Source organism: Ambystoma mexicanum, chromosome 4p, assembly GCF_040938575.1.
Source record: "Ambystoma mexicanum isolate Mex_15411 chromosome 4p, UKY_AmexF1_1, whole genome shotgun sequence".
Classification (NCBI taxonomy): Eukaryota; Metazoa; Chordata; class Amphibia; order Caudata; family Ambystomatidae; genus Ambystoma; species Ambystoma mexicanum.
This window is the reverse complement of record NC_090927.1, coordinates 1,025,631,387-1,025,651,471: the sequence shown is the minus strand read 5'-3', so window position 1 is coordinate 1,025,651,471 and position 20,085 is coordinate 1,025,631,387.

Here is a 20,085-nt window from a genome sequence, read left to right as displayed (position 1 = left end):
CCGGATTGACCATGACCGTATTCTGCCTCTCGGACGTCTTCCCCAGTGACTCCCCCTTCCCCTGACGGATGCTTCAGAATCATTGTGGAGCGCAGACTGAATCCATCCAAAGTGACTGCAATCCGCAGCCCCTCTGCTAGGGGATGGGCACAACAAGGATGTTGCCTGTTAGCGGGTCAATGGACTGGCAAGAATTGTTGTGGCAGAGAAGATGCCCTCCCTTATTTCTTTCTCTTCTCTCTTCTTCTGATAGTTGTTCTCTCTCTTCTTTGGACTCAGCCTATAGGGGTTTCTGACACTGTTTCCCCCTCTTTTAATTTATTTATTATTTTCTTTTTTTCCTGTGTACTTCAGCTGGTGACTACTCAGTCACATGTTTGGCTGATGGATATTTCCGGTTGGGGAAAAGTATGGGGTGGTGGGTGATTGGGTAGTTGGGGTTTACAATATTCTTTTTGCAGCATGCAATGTTGACAGGGCAGTACAAGGGTGGCATTTCCTTCTGGGATAAGTTTGGATCCCAGATTTGGGGATGCACATGTCTCTCTCTCTTGGGAATAGATGGGGACCGCTAATACAAGTAATACACTTAGGTTGATGTATTGGAATGCTAACAGCTGTATTCCCGGATTAAGCGTGGTCTGGTCCTCCAATTTCTGAATCGGTATTCCACAGACGTGGCTCTCCATCTTGAAACTCATTTGGCATGCTCGGACTGCAACTTCTTCAGGTGAACCGATTATAGGACCGCAACACATAAGGGTTTCTCTCGGGGGTTCCCGGGGGTGTTGGTACTATTTCACAAGCATTTGCACCTCCGAATCTTTTGTGTCTGAAGAGACCCCGAGGGAAGATTTGTCTTAGTTATGGGGGAACTGTGGGTAACCACTTTTGGCATCCTGGCAGTTTATGCTCCCTCCCTGTTATCCTTCGATCTCCAGGACAGCATTCAGAATCTCCTGCTATCCCATCAGTCCAACTTGTGGATTTTGGGAGGTGATTTTAATGATGTCATGAACCCATCTATGGATTGCACTCACGTGTGGGGCAGGGACCCTTCTGTGCCCACAAAATTGTGCACCTTCACGACGGCGGTTGACTTATGTGATGTGTGGAGGGTGGTTAATGAACGCCTCACAAGTTTTTCCTTCCATTCCAGGGTACATGCCTCCATATCCAGATTGGACTACTTCTTTATCCCACAACTGAAAGCACACCTTGTTTCATCGACCAGGTTCCTAGCGAGGGGCATCTCCTACTAGTCCACACTCCTCATTGAACTGTAGAGAGATAGACACAAACTTCAGTCGTGGTGGCAGCTTAGCAGCTAATGTCTTGGCTTTCCAGATATTCTGGAAGGTATTAGGTCGATAACCGAGGAGTACTTTACACTTAATACGGGTTTGGTTGATAGTCAAATGACACTTTGGGAGGACTACAAGGTAGTTTCAGGGGGAAATTCTATCCTTGATTTTTGCTAAGTGCAAGGCCCACCTACAAGTGTGGAAGCCGCAGCCGAAGACTTGAAAGAAAATGTTCTCCAGTCGGATTCATCTGTCACACACGGGCTTCTCTTGGAGGCCAGAGAGATGCTGCATAATATTCTGTTGGATAACGACAGACAGGCACATGGGGATATGTTGAGCAGAATTCACTGTACTGCGGACAATGCTGGGAAAAGGTTGGCTTGGCTGGAGCACCGTCATCAAGGTAGCAGACATGTTAGGGAAATAATGGATGAGGATGGGGTAGACCATACAGATGATTCCGAGATCACAGAGTGCTTCGCTCAATACTATGAAACGCTTTATTGAGCCCCTCTGCGACAAGAACAGGCCATTCACAGCCCTTTCGACAGCATCACGCTCTCTTGCCTTTCTCATGACCAATCGACCAGTTTGGACACAGAAATCACTGGTGAGGGGATTGCTGAGGCCACTTTCCAGCTTCAGTCAGGGAAATCCCTAGGCCCCAACAGATTCCCCGTGGAGGTATGGAAGACAACAGGTAACCTAACGGTTCCACACTTATTCAATATGTTTCTCCACTGCAGAGAGGCAGCGATTCTGCCCCCTGACTTGAGACAGACCATAATAGTCATTTTACCCCAAAAGATAAACCCCCACTTTGTGCTACTCCTATCAGCCTATCTCACTTATAAATGGTGAATACAAGATTCTGGGGAAGGTGCTGGCAAATAGGGTACTGTGGGTGATCACTTCCTTAATACATCCAGATCAGTGTGGTTTTCTTCCAGATAAATCCACCAGCATGAATATCAGGCATCTACATCTGGTGATAGACTGTCCTTTGGTCCTTCCCAAACCTTTAGCACTTCTAGCAATATATTTTGAAAAATCCTCTAACTCGGTAACCCGGGAGCACCTGTTGGAGGTACTGGCGGGAATGGGCTTTGGGAAGCAGTTTGTGCGCTGTGTTAAACTCTTGTATGCGCCCTTGTTGCCATGGTTTGGGTGAATGGATTAACATCCAGACCCTTCCCCTTGGGGTGGGGAACACAGTAGGGTTGCCCACTCTCCCCCCTGTTATTTACAATTGCAGTGGATCCTCTTGCCATATGGCTTCGCACATATCCAACTTGGGGGATTTCCGCTGGCACATAGGTCATGAGGACAGGATCTCCCTATATGCAAATGATTTGTTGAGATTTTGGAGTAAGCCGGGAGTCTCTTGTGCTATCATAACTCAGTGCCTCTTTGACAGCAAAGCAGTTAGGTGAATCAGAGTTAACTGGCATAAATCAGTCCTGTTCCAGGGAGGCAGCCAGGTGATTTCCCCTGACTGTCCCTATGAGGTTTTGCTGGACGGCTTTCTATATCTGGTATTCATGTTGGTTTGGATTCCCTTGATTTTCTCTCTCATAACCATCCGATTGTGAAGCAATTCGGACGGGACGTGAGACACTGGCACACTCTCCCCATAACCCTTGTGGGGAGGGCAGCGTAATTTAAAATGCTTATGTTGCCCAGGTTTCTCTACATCCTCCGGAATACACCAGTCCCAGTACCCCAGTCCGAATTTGCCAGACTGGACTCTGCTCTCAGAGATTTACTACGGAGTGGGAAACCACCCAGGATCGCTTTAGCTATGTTACAGTGCTCAGTATGGGAGTTTACCCCACATCAGGGCAGAGTGGGATTGGATGGGAGTGGTCACACTGGCCCAAGCACTCTATGGCGGAGATAGGGACATCACCTTACCAGTAGTGACTAGACGCGTGAGTGGGGTGTGGGGAGCGGTGCTCCATGATATTGGATAGGGTGAGAGCCGAAGTTGGCCCGGCACTTGTTGCGCAACTTACGCAACAGATGTGGGTTCACTGAAGTGTTGTGACCCCGGGTCAGGTGGTGGCTGATGGGGGTGTGGTTCCCTTGCCCAGTTTACGGACTTCCTATGGGCAACCGACAGCAGAGGGTTTTTGCCACATCAAGATTACCCATACATTGCACACCCAGTTCGCGGATATACAAGATGTCCCGCACAGCTCTCCGTTGGAAGCCAATATTGTCGAACAGCAAATTCCTGGGGAAGTTACCCCTGTCATGTACCAATGTTTATCCTCCTCTTCACAGGGATTGGTTGAATTGCAGCGTAGGTGGGAGGCAGAGGTAGGTACCATAGACCCCGAAGACTGGGTGGAGGCCTTGATGTCCCCGAGGAGGGAGGCAATCTCTTCCCGGTTTCGCCTAGTGCAAATGAAGATTTTATATAGAGTATACTATTCTCGTACACTGCTCTTCAGACGCTGCTGGGCTGCTCACAAGTGATGTCTGAGACGTGACCATGCAGTTTTCCATACCATATGGAAAGGCCCGCTTATCCGCAGCTTCTTGGACAGAGTCCTGAATAGACTTGCGGGGGTGGTTTGGGGACATATACCCGCAGACCCCAGGCTTCTGTTTCTGGGTATTTGGGTTGGGTGATGAACAACTTCCGTGGGATGTGAGACGCCACTTTACTTGCTTGTGCTCTGGACATGAACTGGATAGGCATTTCACCCCACTCTGTTGATGTCTCACTCCTTTGTATTATGTCAACCATTGCGCTGCTGCAGTTCTGTTTGTTGTATGTGTTAAAAATCAGAATAAAATGTGTTATACAAAAAGACATGTATGTCCCCCTCTTCTCAACACCCAGACTCACAAAATGGATTACAGATGGAGACCCTAGGCTCAAAAGACCTCGACCAAGGGAGGGTAGTGCAAAAAATAATGCTAGCAGACTCCCTACGCAGTCAAGGCTCGTGACTCTTGCAAACTCACTCACTTGTGATTTTCGCATGGGGGCTCTCACTGTTCCTTGCTCCTGCATGTCTTTCACCCCGGTTTTGCTTCACTGTGATTTTGCCCTAGGTGCTATCTAATCTCCAGTGCCGGGGGTATTTCTCACATTACAGGGTGCTCCATGAATGTCCTCACATTGACTCTGTGCCAAGGTGCACCACCACTAAGAAGTCAAAATCTGATTTGGGCCCCAACTACCTTCACCCTTCAATAATATTTCTAAATTCTTATTTCTACCACATTAACTGCACAACAGGTTATAAAATACAGTTTGAACCTATGCACCCACATGCTGTGGGAATAAGAAGCACCCCCCTGGATACAGATACCTGTCTGTGCAACGGGGTGCTGCCTCAGGTGGTATTTTTACCTTTGCAGTGTAAATGACACGCTAACTTACTGTCAATTTCAGGTTTTTTCTGCTGTAGGGCCTAGCTAAATCACTGTAAGGTTGTCATGGATCTGTTGTCGTTGCTTACCCCGTGGAGTCAGTGCCACTGGCCAGTGGCCCCCTGTCCCCTTGCGGCCAGAAGACTTCTTTGGGACGGGGGCTGGATTCATGGAACACACTAACGCTGTGTCCTAGTCTGACTATACGGACACACGCACGCACATTCTTCCAGCAATAATGCATTCATATTAAAACCGATGCAAATGCACCACAGTAAGGATGTTTTAAAACTATGTTTGCATTTGTTTTCTTTTAGTCGGATCCCGTTTGTCCACCGATTAATTTCTGTGCAGATGAGCATGGCTGATCTTGGAAATTATCTTACAGAACTTGCTTCCTTCCTTGCTAATCATATGTTCTGAAACCATTAGTGACAATTTATTTGGTTTTATCCACAATTCATGCGACTTTAATCTAAGCAGTGCCTGCTTAACTTGATCAAAGCAACTTTGCTGAGTTTTACATTCCTAGCTATCGAAAGCAAATTCAATTTTTACACTCCCGCGAGACTTCTAAGATCCGCAAATTGCCAGCCGCCTCACATCCCACACTTTCATTAAATGTTGCATGGAGGGAGATTACTTTCAGTAGATCTAGTTACAAATAACCTGTCAGCACCTCGAAGTACAGTTCCTAACCATAATATCTTTCGAAAATACTTTTAGTGTATGGCATAGTTTAGATTAGTTTTATTTCGTTTATTATGTTCGCAATACCAGGAAAACAGCTTCAAGGCACAGTAAAACAATAAGAAAAACACTAAATAAAACTACAGCGAAACATAAGGAAACAAACGTGTATAGTTCCATTTGATGGATGTGTTTACTCTTTGTTCTTTTTGTTATCCATTCTCTTGCATGCACAGATTATTCAGTTTACTCACTTTCCCTAACATGCATTCTTTCCTTTTGTGCAATCATTCACTCACTCACTCAGGTACTGCTTCTGTCACATGAATCCCCCTAAAAGAGTGTGTTGCTCTTTACATCCATGTATATGATGATCCAGTATATAAATATATATAGGTACATATTATAAAGGAAAAAAGTTTGTAACCAAGAGGTAACGTTGATCTAAGGAAACGTAAAGTGTACATAGAGTGGGAATAACAACGTTAAACTACAAACACTATATACGACTTCAAATTCAGCCATGAAACACAAAGTATAAACATTCACTTCATACCATTAAAAATCAAACATTGTGCCGTGGGAGCCTGTATCATAGAAGCGTGTGTCATAGGCGTGTGTGTCATAGGAGAGTGTGTTGTAGGAGTGTGCGTTGTAAGAACATGTGGCATAGTAGGGTGTGATGTGGGAGCGTGTGTCATGGGAGCATGTGTTGTAGGAGCATATGTTATAAGTGTGCGTCGTAAAAGGGTGTCTTAAGAGCATTGATGTGACTTTTCAGGAGATATGCATTGCGTGATGTATGAACTGTGACACTCATACGCCTATTTGTACAGTTCGTATGAAAGATGTACATTTTGTATAGCAGCGGTTCCCAGAGCAATTACGGTTGGATACATACACAGTCTGGGTATTCCTACTGAAGAGCAGGCCAGAGTACCAGCAGTGAAGTGGAGGACAGAAACAAGGTCAGATTTCAGAGGTAAAAATAAAGATGCAATACGCAGTGTATGTTCCTGCGTATATCGTTATGTTTTTCAACTACAGTATCATTGTAATGACGTGGATCGTAAGTGTGTGTGCCCTAAGATTGTGTGTCAGAGCATGCATCCTAGAAGCATGTGTCATAGGAGCATGTGACATAGAAGCTTGTGTCAAAGGAGCATGTGTCATGGGAGCGTGTGTCACAGGTGCATGTTCTGTAGGAGCATGTAAGGTTGGAGTGTGTGTCATAGCACCATGTGTCATAGGTACATGTGTCATAAGAGTTTGCCATGGCCTGTGTTGTAGGAGTATGCATTGTAGGAGCATGTGTTGTAATTGTGTGTGTTGTTGGACGGTATGTTATGGGAGCATTTGTTGTAGGAGCATGTGTCATAAGTGTCTGAGTGTGGGCATTAGCAGTGTTGATGTGTGTTTTCAAGAGATGTACATTGCATAATGTACAAACTGAGAAACTCATACGCTTATTGGAACAGTTTGTATGCAAGATGTAAATTTTGCATCATGACAACGTGTGTAGTAGAAGCACGTATCAGAGGAGTGTGTATTGTAACAGTGTGTGTCGAGTGTGTGTCATAGAAGCATGTGTCATAGGTGCATATGTCGTAACTGTGTGTCATAAGAGTGTGTGTCTTAAGAGAGCATTGGTGTGAGTTTTCAAGAGATGTACATTGCGTAATGTACAAACTGTGAAACTCATATGCCTATATCTACAGTTCAGTTTCAAAGATGTACATTTTGTATAGAAGCTGTTCCCAGAGCAACTATGCCTGGAAACGGATACCGTTTGGTTATTCCTGTTGCTGAGCACACCAGAGTACTAGTAGATCAGTGGAGGACATAGACAAGGCAGATTCCACAGTTAGTAGCAAAGATGCAATATGCTGTGCATGTTTCTGCATACATCTATTATGATTTTGAGCTTTGGTATCATTGTAATTACATTTCTTTAATGGAAAACATGTTTTTCATTGTGCGTATATAATATATGAATACATCTCAAATCGTCAATATCTCAAAATTGGGCAAGTCGATTTGCATTTTTTTTCAGTGCGCTGATTCCTGATGAGATCTAGGGGCATGCCAAAAATCATGAAAATCTCAGCAGCCAACTTCGAGATATTTGGACCAAATATTTGTTTTCCATTTTGGAAAACCCATGTTAAAAACATGTGCACTATGACTCCAATAAAATGTCCATCTAGCCAGACTTTTCAGCGACAGTGAAGACTGAGCGTAAAACGTTTGCAGTAGTTTAAAAAGTTATTGCGCGAGAGATCCATCGCATATGCAAGGCTGTTGCCGGCCAAGTTCAGATCCAGATCAAAGGCAAGACATAGTTCTTCATATCCAATGTTCTGAAGAAACAAAGTGTGCCCATAGACTGCATTACTCCTAATGGGGCCACCATCAAACTTGGCTCACCTACTACTTCCTAGGATGTGAGCAATCCTTCTTAAAGCAATCTTTGCCATCTTGGAATTATGTTCTTCCCTCTTTGTTTGTCCAGAATAATGGGGCAACTTTTGGATTCCACTATGAAAATCCTGATGGTTAATCCGACGGTGCTGGTGAACCGGACTGTGCAATGCTGCAAAATAAAGAAGTGTTATTAGTAAACATGTACGGACCCAACAGGGATGACCCAGGGTTTTACGAAACAATAATTGAGATTTTCCAAGTCCCTCGTACGTCCCAGCAATACAATCCTGGATCTCCATTTGGATCGCACTGGCACTGTCCACAGAACAGTGTCTAAGGCGGCCTTAACAATGGTATCTGGGTTACGTGACTTAGAACTTGTCTGTGCGTCGTAGGCATTATACCTTACAGAGCCTTCGTATACATATATTCTAGAATTGATGTATTCTTGATCTCAAACTCACGTTTACATGGTTCCATGTGATATTTTTTGCCGCAAAAATATTGCGTGCAAAAATATCGCCATATTTTTACGGCGAAAATAACACATGGACCCTGCGGGGGTCACCCCTGCAACCCCTGCACCTAATATTTTCGACACCAAAAATATCGCCTATGGCCGTTCCCGACAACCATATGTACGGCGATATTTTTGGTGGCGAAAATATTACCTGATACCGTTTGCATGTAGTGCAATCAATAAACATCTGCCACGCACATATTCAGATCACTCACCAGTTCTTCTCAGCCTGACCCTTGATCCCCAGAGCAATGCTCGTCAATACTGGCAATTCAAGCCTTTAGTGTTACATATAGTGTTCCACTCCACCCACATGAGCATATACAGCTCTTCTGTGAGCTAAATATTGGGTCTGTTAATACGATGGTCACGGTGTGGATGCTGTTTAAGGCTTATGTTAGAGGCATAGCCATGGCGACTAAGTTGGCAGTGTTGAAAGCAATCAGGAATGACATACAGGACACCAAACTACAACTCTTTAGACTAGAATCCTTACACTTGTCTAAACCCACAAGGGACTACTAGCTGATATTAAACAGGCAGTGGACATGTTCCATACCTTTGCTGATAGAGAACAGAATTAGCAGCTGTTAGGCAAGAATTGATGTAGTAAGCCTGGGGGAGACTACACAACCCTTGTCCTCTTGGTATTAGGTAACCCACATATTAGTATAGTCCTGTACTACACAGGTTGGTAGTGTGACTGAGCAGGCAGGCTTATCTCAAGAGGGGTAAATGTGACACCGAAACACAATGTCCAGAGAAACCTTTTATTTAGCCTCTTTTTGACTGATGGCAATGCTTGTTCAGATCAATCACTATGAAGTATTTTGCATTTGTTGGGATATTACACAATATTGTAGCCAGCTCGGCATGAGTGGGAACTCAGACTTTACCACATTGTTCGGGGGCGAGATGCTGCATATATCTCCAGGCCCCTCTGTTTGCTTTTTTGATTGGGTATATGGCCGTGTTGCATGGGGACGTTGATGACTGTATTATGCCTGCTGCCATAACGCGAGGAGCGTGTCATTGATGCCCTCATCTGCTGCACAGGAAAGTGGGTATTGTTTCACCCAGAGCAGCAACAACCATTCTTTTAATTTGACACGGACAGCCCATGTGCCTTTGAGCGCTTTGACATCATGGGGCCCTGTCGTCCACAAACTTTCAGGCACCTCCTTCAAGTCTTCTCAAGTGCAGGTGGCATGCTTCTTTATTACTTGTGTCATTTGTGGCACTAGCCTCTATGCCACCCATATTGGGCATGGGATGTGGATCTGTAATACCCTTTCTCCCTCCTCCTCGCCCTCTGCTAAAAGCTGATGACCATTCATTTCAGTCAATGTCAATGTTAGGGCAATACGGATAGTTGTAAGCCATTCAATGTCATCCTCATCTGTCACACATACTATCACCATGTCTTTTTGTGTGACTTCCCTCTCTAACTGCGACAGCATCCACGTGCTTGGGGAAATCCATTGTGCATCGAGGGCCTAAACAGGAAGTCTGTGGCCAGCCAGAATGGGTTCTCCTTCACCCAGGGCACCCAACCCAATAGTATTTGGTGCTTGCACAGGAATACCTTGCGGTGCGTTGGTTGTCCTCACAAAGTGCTATGTGCACAGTCAGCCTGTACGATGGCTGCCACCCTTTCTGGGTATGTGCCAGGTGTACAGCACACCATACCTTTCTCTGAGAACGAAATTGTTGCGTTCAGGCTACTTAACAAGTCTCTCCCCAGTTTGTTCATGGGAGTATCTTTTGAATACAATATGGGCACCACAAGGTGTTATATCACGAAATGCCATGAGATACTAGATATAACCCAATAAATCTCCTACACATTGTGCTACACTATTCCTTCTACTGGCTACCCCTGCCCTTATCCCTATCAACTGCATGCCCCTCACACCTGAGGATGTCTCCTGCTGCACATGCGCACAGGCTACATAGCTCAGCTGTCAATGACATCCTTGCCCACAGAAGTGCTCCCTGCATTCCTTGCTGAATGCCCCCTTCAATGACGTAATGTATAGGTGTGCCCCTCTTGGCAGCACCGAATTTGCACCTTTACTGAACGGTTTAATTATGTAAATGCTTTTTTTCTTCAGATGTATATGTTTGAGTTGCTGTCATGCTATAGAAAGGCATGCATCACACTCTTCGGGAGGGACATTGCAGTGCCACAGGTCTACATACCCTTGATTGACCTGATGGGATGAACACTGAACAACTCTACACACAGCACTCAGTCAGGTATGAACAAGTGGCAGAGGGAAGGAGAGGGCAGGCTCGGCCCAACAGTGATTTTGAATAAGCCGGTGCTTTCGAGAAGGATGGAGGTGTGTTGATTATGAAGTGTGTGCCAATATGCCCTATAGAATGAGGGACATGTCCTAGATCTATAATGGAAAAGAAGAAACGCAGCTCTGAGAGTCTCTACCGCAACACTTCACTGAAACACAGGAGGCAACCCTTTATCTACTGACTTTCCTGTACCTTTCCACAACAGCATGACTTTCCAACAAGCATGTACAGTAACCCTACTGTAGGGTTGGGTTGTTCCCTCAGCCTTGTTTGTGAATTTCTTGCACAGTAGTTTAATTGACATGTGGAATATCAACTAACACATTATGCAATACCTGCTGGAGGAATTTATTGTATTTCATTTTTGTTCACCATGACAGTACAGTACAGTAATGGCATTTGGAATTGCGTATCTCATAATAACAAGAAATTATAAATAATTAGATAGCATGTTCTACTAAAACAATCCACCTGACACTCAATAGTGTTGAGTGTATACAGCGACATATAGCATTGCTGTAGCGGATCAGAACTTGGCTTCCAATTCAATCAATCATTCACTTATCTGATGAGGATATCACTTGGCACTAGCTTCTGTCCCCAATCTGTTACGGGTAGACCAGGCCGGCACATAGCTTATCATCAAGCAATGTTAAAGAGATTGAAGGGCATGTTCGGGTGCAGGTTCTTCAAACTTGACAAATGACAAGGAGCCACCTAGAGGTGAATTGCTTAACAGCATCTCAGAGGGAAGTGTCCAGTGTGTATCAAATATGCATAGGAGGAAAATAGTGCTGAAATGTGTCAGTTAGATATTCAATTAAAGGTTTCAGGAAGAGAATCTACTTCGAGCTCCTGTTTGGGCAAAACACACTGAAGATGTAGCAAAAAGAGTATATTTTGGTCCCAGAGAATGATATCAATAATTTCAAGGTGCTTTCCACAAGCTATATTTAATTTCTAATCTGATACATGACATCCAAGCTCACACAGTAAAGCATATAAAAGAACATGTTTCTTGAAAAAGGGCTGCTAATGGCTCTGTTATTTTTGTAAACACGTTATCACGATACCTCCATATCAGCGCAATCACTAAAAGCACTGTAAATGGAATCAGCAGGCTGACGACGATATGTGAACTATAGGTTACAAGAATCCAAATCCCACCTGCCACCGAGAGAAACATTAAATAGACTTATTGACGGTATTTTTATGAGAGGAAGAGTGAATTGAACACTTTCCAAAGATGGCGTGCTCTAAGAACAAAAAATTGCATTTATATAGTTTTATGAACGACCAAAACACACTAGTAAAATAAAATGTGTATAGTTCAAAAAGTTGATTTTCTCATTTAGGAAATATATTTTTCATATAGGGTTGAGTGAGTCTCTACATACATAGATTTAATATTTAACCTTCTTCATATCGCAGGAAATCCAGATTTATTACATGGTAAACAGGTTGTATTCACAAATAAAATGCTTCCACTTAGCAGAATGCGAAATGCATATATTATGGATAGGAGAACTGGCTCAAGTCTTTTTGAGATTGTTTGCCCATCCCTTAAACAATGGGAGTTCTACTTGTAGCACAAGATTCAAGCCATTCGGAGCTGAGGCTTGAAATGGTTAGAAACATTTGAACTGGAATTCGAGCTGCTCTCCCACCACGCCCAACACTAATGTATGACAGGCTCTCAGCAGCCAGATGGGTTCTAGTGTAGAGGAGGTCCCAAACACGATTCACACCCCTACCGCCCATTCTGAGTTAACAGGAACATTCACGCCGAAATATGTGACGTATGATGAGCAAATAAATCAACAGAGCGCCGCAGTGGGGCTCTGCCCAGTGCCTATCAGACTGACAGCACCTATTGAAGTACCTGCATATAAGAAACCTTGGACAGTGAGGTACCCATTGAGAAAACCATATCGACAAGTGAGACAGAATGATGATTGTCAAAACAAAATGCTGGAAGAAGCCAAGTAAGTCCTAAAAGAAAACGAATGGTGACGTCACAATAACCCGGACTGACTCACATATAGAAGATATGGCGACCCATGAATGATAAAAAGAGACATAAACACCATGGATAAGTGACATCCTGAGTTAAAAGCGAAATAACGATGTCAAATGTTAGAAGTTTATGCCATAAGCGTGATGAAGATATTCAGCCAGCTTACACATGTACATATGCAAGGACCCGCAAGAAGCTAAGAAAATCGGAAGGCTTGCTAAAGCTTATTAGTAAAATAGAGTGCAGCAAGTGCCACCTATACATATCTACCTCGAGAAAAAGAACTTTATGTAAGTATACTTCCACTATGCACAAGAGCAGAACTGACCAAAGGTTACTTAAGATCTCACAAGGAGAGCTTTGCAGCAGGAAAATCGAGAATTAAGGACAGAGAGAAACAAAGGCAAGTCATGCCAAGAAGCCAAGGCCGTACCAGCTGAAATAGGCCAACAGTGGATACAATTAATGAAGAGAAGAACCGAGTATCATGTTCTGAAAGGTCAAGATAAGCCACAGAAGGCAGATGGCTGGCAAAATTAAATCAAATACACAAATTGCATGGAGAATAAGACGATTTCACGGTGTCGGAATCACGTGACCGAGCCAGCAGAAGGGATGAAACTTTCACACCTATGCATGGAGTTGTGCCATGCCCAGGCACCTTACTTTTCCAGACCAAGAAGCAGTCTCAAGGCCAAAATACAAAGACATAATTGACACATGACCACTGAAGTGATGAGTGATTGTTGCAATAATTGAAGGGAGACTGGGGGAGTGGACGAGCTCCTTGCACCTGGCCAGCTATTCTTCACGCTGCTAGGCTGGTGGAAAAGTATGAGTGGGGTTGATGCCAACCCAATCATAGTGGACCAAGTAATCTAGGGTCCTATAGTTAATAGAACCAATGAGATGTCGTACTTTTAGTGACATCTACAGCAGACATTTTGAAGGAAGGGCTCCGATGCCCCACCTGACGCTGGGCCTCATTACACGGAAGGAGCTAAGGGATTACTGGTACCGGTAAGGTCACCGGTGTCGGTAATCCCTTAGCGCCCTACTACGAGGTCCCTCAGCGGGTCCCATCCTTAACGCCTGGTCTGACCAGGTGTTAAGGACGGGACCCACTAAGGGACTTCAGAGCTAATAACTGTACCGCAAATTGCGGTACCGTTATTAGCTCCTTCCCCATTCCCATTGAGCCCTATGGGGGCTCGAATGTGAATAGGGAATGGTATTTGGCATGGGGACTTACCGGGTCCTCCAGGGTCAGAATGACCCGGTAAGTCCCCATACCGCCTACCTGGACCCGGTATGCGGTAAGGGAGTAGCCATGCCGCTAATAGCGGCATGGTTACCTCCTACCATGTAATGAGGCCCGCTGTCTATCCAATCCCCTCACTTAGTTACCATATACAGATGTAGTACCTATATCAAAGTTACCTTCCTATAACCAATAGAATTGTATGCAACATTTTAAGCATTACACGTCAGTAATGACAAGTTTTGAGCATAAAAGATGTGTTTTTATGAAGTTCGCTAGAAGGAAGATCGAGCGATTGCTGATGTTCATGAACTCCCCGGTTTTAGTACTTGTCATTAAACGGACTCCCTTTGCCAAGCTATTGAGTTGTCATTATTGATTTGATGCGGGAGTATTAATCTGCATCCCCTTACATCTCACAGGTGCTGCTACTCATCTTAAAGTGCTATTGGGCAACCCCCAGCTTTATGGGCCCTAGTGCACAGTAGTAGTATATTTTACAATGACTGGCACTCATTGAGAAATGTTCAACAGCATTTCTATCCCTCTATGAGGGATAGACTTGCAAGTGAGTCAGCAGCGGTTCGTAAAGCTGTGGTTCCATGTAAAAGTAAATGCATGACAGTGTCGGCAAATCCCATGTCATGAATTGTGCATTTACTTGCACCTTTCCTAAATAAAGGAAGGAGCTTGTGACTTGTTTCAAAAAGCATTCCATTTGTGAAATTGGGAGCTGTTTTGAAATGCACAGAATCACACCCTTATTGAAGCAAATGCGCAAGGGGGGTGAAAAAGGGCATCTGAATGGGGGCATCTATGATATGCACATTTAGACGCCCGTTGTCAAGTAATTGTCTGAATCCTATTTTGGGTTTGCTTGTTAAATTGCTCTCAGTGGGTGTTACCCAATTAAACAGTATTATAGCACCACACCTTGTCCTGATCAAATCTGACTGAGTGAGGCTTGGCATACACCTGTTGCAGTTCGTCTCATCGCTGAAGCCTGTTAATTGGGTGTTTCTGCCAAATCCATCTCTTGTCAAACTGTATCCCATTGGCTGCTAATTAGTGAGTGATGAATGTATGTGCTACAAAAGTAATTTCAAATTCGAAATTAGGCTTTCTCCTCATTTATTCATCACATTCCCTAATTTTATTTATTTATTTATTTATTTATTTATTTATTCTTTAATGTGATATAGTTTATGAAACTCAAACTTTACACATATCGTACAAACAGACAAATATAAGCAAAAAAGGAAATACAATAATATAATATACATAAAACCTTAACCATTGTTTCATATAAAATGACAACAAGAAAGAGTAAAATAGAATGAGCCTAAAGCATACAGCAGTACCTTCTTAAGATCTCTTTCCTCTTTGTCTCTTGAGATAAGGATTGTTAATTCCATGATGTACTTCATACAATACATTCGTTTTTAAACTTTCCTCCCACGGTTCATAAAATAATTGCAGGTTTCAGCTATAATAATTGTTTCCCCCAGAGCAAGGTCTCATCAACTTAGCATGGCAGCTTTCATATTTCTCATATCATGGGGCCCAACCTGGATTCAATTTTCCACCATATATTGTAAAGAGCAATAAACAAATGCATATTCCAGGTATTAGTACATTATAGCCAAAAGGACAATTCTCTGATAGTTTCTAAATTGTGTACATATTTACCAATATACAACCGGATTGTACTAGTCAGTGTTTGGCATTCAGTTAATAGATGTTTGGCTGTCTCCAGTGTATCAGCTAAATTGCAAAGGCGACAGACGTTTTCTTTAATGGGAATGTTTTCTCTACTCCCCAAAATCATCCTAGTTAGTAATTGTTCCATTCTGAGAATGATGATAAAGCGTCTGAGCCTTTTAGCAGGGCAAAGGTTCAAATACGCCTGTGGCTTCATAAAGGTGTAATGTCTATATTTGACAAACTGGTAGGTCTTTAACGTGCTCAAATTAGCAAAGTTCTCTAACCAGTCCCATAAATCAACACGTTTCTCAAGCGTGTTTTGAACTTCCTTCGAGTAGCTAACTCCTCCATGGGTCCAACCTATATCTGCTAGGTACTTTATCATCGTTTCATATAGTGGACAGGTAGTATGTTTTTTGACCAATTCCTGAGGGACCACCATCAACAGTGGGTTAGTACTTACGCTGATCATCCTCAAAAAGAACCCAGCCCTCTTCTTTAGTACTATCGCTTTTAGAGATGGAAGTCCTAATTCTAGCCTTATAAGGGCCATCGGGACCCCTGGGGGTAACCCCAGAATCCGGTGCCAAAATGTTCCTTCAATCACCTGAAGCCAAGCTAGGTCAAAAGAAAAAAGGGCCTGAAGGCCATATGTGATCATTGGGATAAACAGTTGTATGTAAAGGTGACGCGTCCCCCAAAGTGTAAAACCAGCCTGCTTGCTTGTGAAACTGGAACTCAGAGCAGTGACTTGTGCTGCTCTAATTGTACGTGTTTGTCTGCATGCGCAAAGGTCACCATTGGGCTCAATCTCAACTCCCAGATAGTGATAGGAAGGCGCATATAGAATGTTTATATTACCCACCATGAGATTAACACAGGAAACTCTTTTACCAGTAAATCTCAGCACTTTGGTCTTATTTAAATTAATGGTCAGGCAATTTGTGCAGCATATTCCCATAAACGGGTCGCTGATTGTCAGAGTCCATTTATGGTGGTATCCAATATTACCAGATCATCAGCGTATGCTAGCACAGCGCAGGGGGCCTCACCAATTTTAGTTGGACAGTTATGAACTTCTGCTATTGCTGCTGGTATGTCATACACATACAAGTTATAGATAAGTGGTGCTGTGACAACCCCCTATTTTGTAACACCATTTCAGTCATGTTACCTTCCTGATCTAATTTAAGTGTGACCGTAGTGTTCTGGTGTAAAAGTCTGAGTTAATATAGGAGTCCCGTCGGGCCACCCATGGCTTCTAGTTTTGACCATAGTCGATCTCTAGGAATGAAATCAAACACAGCCTTAAAATCGATGTAAAGAGCATAGAGCGGAGGCTGCCCCCTACTAATCGATCTAGTGCATAAGATGTCCATCACCATGAGATTGTGAGTGGTGGAGTAGTCCCGTCGGAACCCACTCTGGAATTTACATCGAATGTTAGCTTCATCCACCCATTTCTGTATTTCATTTAGCAATGGTGAGGCAAACAGCTTTCCTGTTGTGTCTAACATAGACAATAGTCTATAATTGCTATGATCTAATCGGTTTCCCTTTTTAAAAATTGGGATAAGGATTGCTGTCTGCCAAGAATAGGGTATCCTTCCCTGAGCCAAACTCTTTTCAAACTGTACGGTGAGTAAACTGGCCCAAAATTCTGGGTAGTTCTTAATTACAACATTAGCCAACCCATTTGGTCCCGTGGCTCTTGAGGACTTTAGTTCTTTTATTTTATTCAAAATTACCTCATAAGAAACATCAAAGAGAGGACGTGGCAGAGCTTTACTTGATGGCATGCTCTCAACTACATCGTCCCACAAATTTCGTCCTTCAAGAAATTTTACCGAATCCGCCCTGCCAATTGGGTTAACTAGTTGATCTTTGACATTGCCCCTTGCCTCACTCAGGAGTGACCAAATACTGCCTGAGTTTTTAGAGCAGATAGTCTGTACTACCCTTTGGTATGCACAATTTCTTTCAGCCTTTTTTATTTTCTTTGTGGCAGCTCTATATTTGTTTTTAATTTTCCTCACCATAGTGTTGTGACACTGGTAAATTCATGGCCTTGATTCTGCAGAGTTCAGTTCTAGGACCCCTCTTGGCATCTCTTATCTCTGTGTTGAAGGGTAGCATATTTCCTTCTGTTCTTACCACAAATCCCATATTAACAACTGCATGTTTGCCGGAAAAAACTAAAATCCACTCTTCAATTGCATTAATGGTCATGGTATTGAAATCAACGGAACTAGAAATGTCCTCGGTATCTAAGGCTTCAGTTGCCAATCTTATATTCTTATCCGACCAGCTAATTCTAGTCCCTGCATTATTAACATTTATTCTACCAATATTCGTTTGTGCAGGGACTCCCCTAAGAATGTTGAGGGAACACCAGAGTATAGCATGGTCGCTCCAATTATTAAAAATCACTTCCATGTCCATGACTTGGAACAGCATTACGGGACACATAAATATATAATCTAAGGTACTAGAAACTGCCCCGTAAATCCATGTATGTTTCCCAGGACAATCACTAAGGGTACGGGCATTAATAATTTCTAGTTCCCAATAATTAAACAATTGGACCCATCCGAGGCCCTCCACCTCCCTTTTACCATGGGTCATTACACATTTCTCATTTAGCTCAGGGTTCTGTGAAGTTCCTCCCTCGCCTGTAATATGGCAATTGAAATCCCCCATTACAACTAGCGCAGAGATGACTGATTTTATCATCGAAGATGTTAATATGTCATGGAGCGCATCTTGTATTTGTTCCCTTAATATTGCTCCAGGAGGATTATAAATATTTACAAGGATGAATCTTTGGGAACTACATTCCTCCCCACACTCCACCTCCACTGCAATAAGATTGTCCTTTTGATTACCGTTTACCATTCTGGAGACCAATGTGTTTGCCACCCCATAAGTAATCCCCCAAAAGGACGACCTCTGTCACCCATTTTTGCATTTGATTGGTACACAACAAAACCATCTAGTATCAAAGATTCCATTGCCCAAATCTCTTGGAAACAAATGCAACTGTGTTTTGCTAAGAGAGCAACAGAGCCCTCTGTTCTCAACAAATGTGCAAAGCCTCTGCAATTCCATGTAAGAAACGTAAGAGCTCAATGATTAGCTAAAACCCCCGGGAGGGATTCCATCAACCATTTTAGTACTTGTACTTCAGTCAGTTCCAGATTCTTTCCTTTGGTCGGTTTGGGGCATACTGATTCCAAGACTGGAGTTGCCATATCCTCTTGTGTAGCGCTAGGATCAACCTTTTTTAAGTCCACATCAATATCAACGTCTACTGCCCTCTATTCATCTTTATACTTTCTGATCATCCGCGCTGTGGATAAAAAAGTACAATGTAGAGCAGAGACATTGGGATTGGGGCCTTTCAGCGGCTTAAAGTCATCAGATTTCAAGACTCGAAGTTGTGGTACACAGTTGAGTCTGATTAATAATTCAGATCGTGCTAGCCAGCTGTTTTTGCCACTCTGGTATAAGTTCTTAATCAGGCAAATACCATTATCATTAGGATCCTTACAATCTTTTCCCAACTTGGGAGATAAGGGCACCGGGTTATCTCCTTCTCCCATAGATCTTACTGATTTATCTGGGGTCAATGTTGACCTTACATCTTCACCCTGGTCCTCTATCTCCAACAATTCCACATCTTCCACCAGATCGTTCATCTTCTCTTGCTCTGGTAGTAGCAACCTAGTTAGGCGGCCCTTAGCTGTAGAGGCCTTTTCCTTCGCTTCAGCTGCTCTTTTCTTTGCTTTTTTAAAGCATGTATTGAACGTTGTCAAGACTCCGACTGGGGAGGGCAGAGCTCTTCGTTTTTTACTCCTCAATGCCTTCCTCACCAATCTACGTTGCTTCCATGAGAAGAATACTTGAGGACTTTGTTCTAGGTCTGAGTTAATCTCATTGCCTTGTTGGTCATTACTTTCTTCCACAATATGAATATCTTCGAAGGGGTTAACTTCGGCCTCCTCAATGCCTTGCTGATCTTCTCTTCCTTCCAAAATGTGAATAGCTTCAGAGAGATTAACTTCCACCTCCTCTCGTTCTGAGTCCTTCTGCTCCTGTGCCATGCTAAGAGTATTAGTGTTTGCCAAGATACGTCCAGACATTTGCAATAAGATCTTCAGTGCAAATTGCAGCGAAGCAACAGAGGACTGGAGCTCGGCAATCTCGTTTGCCCGGGGTACTGGCAGTCTGGCTCTTCTGCCTCTTTATCAGGTACATCTTCCATGGAAGTCAATACTAGGTTAGGGGAGGCCGACAATTGTCCGTAGCTCCCAATAGGGTTAAGCAGACCAGGTGGCACACTCATATTGCTTTCATTATGCGGCAGGGTGCCGCTTCCCACCATCAACGGTGTTTTTGATGATATTCCTCTCTGTATGTTTAAGCACAGCCCCAATAGAGAGTTATTGTCAATATCATCAAAACT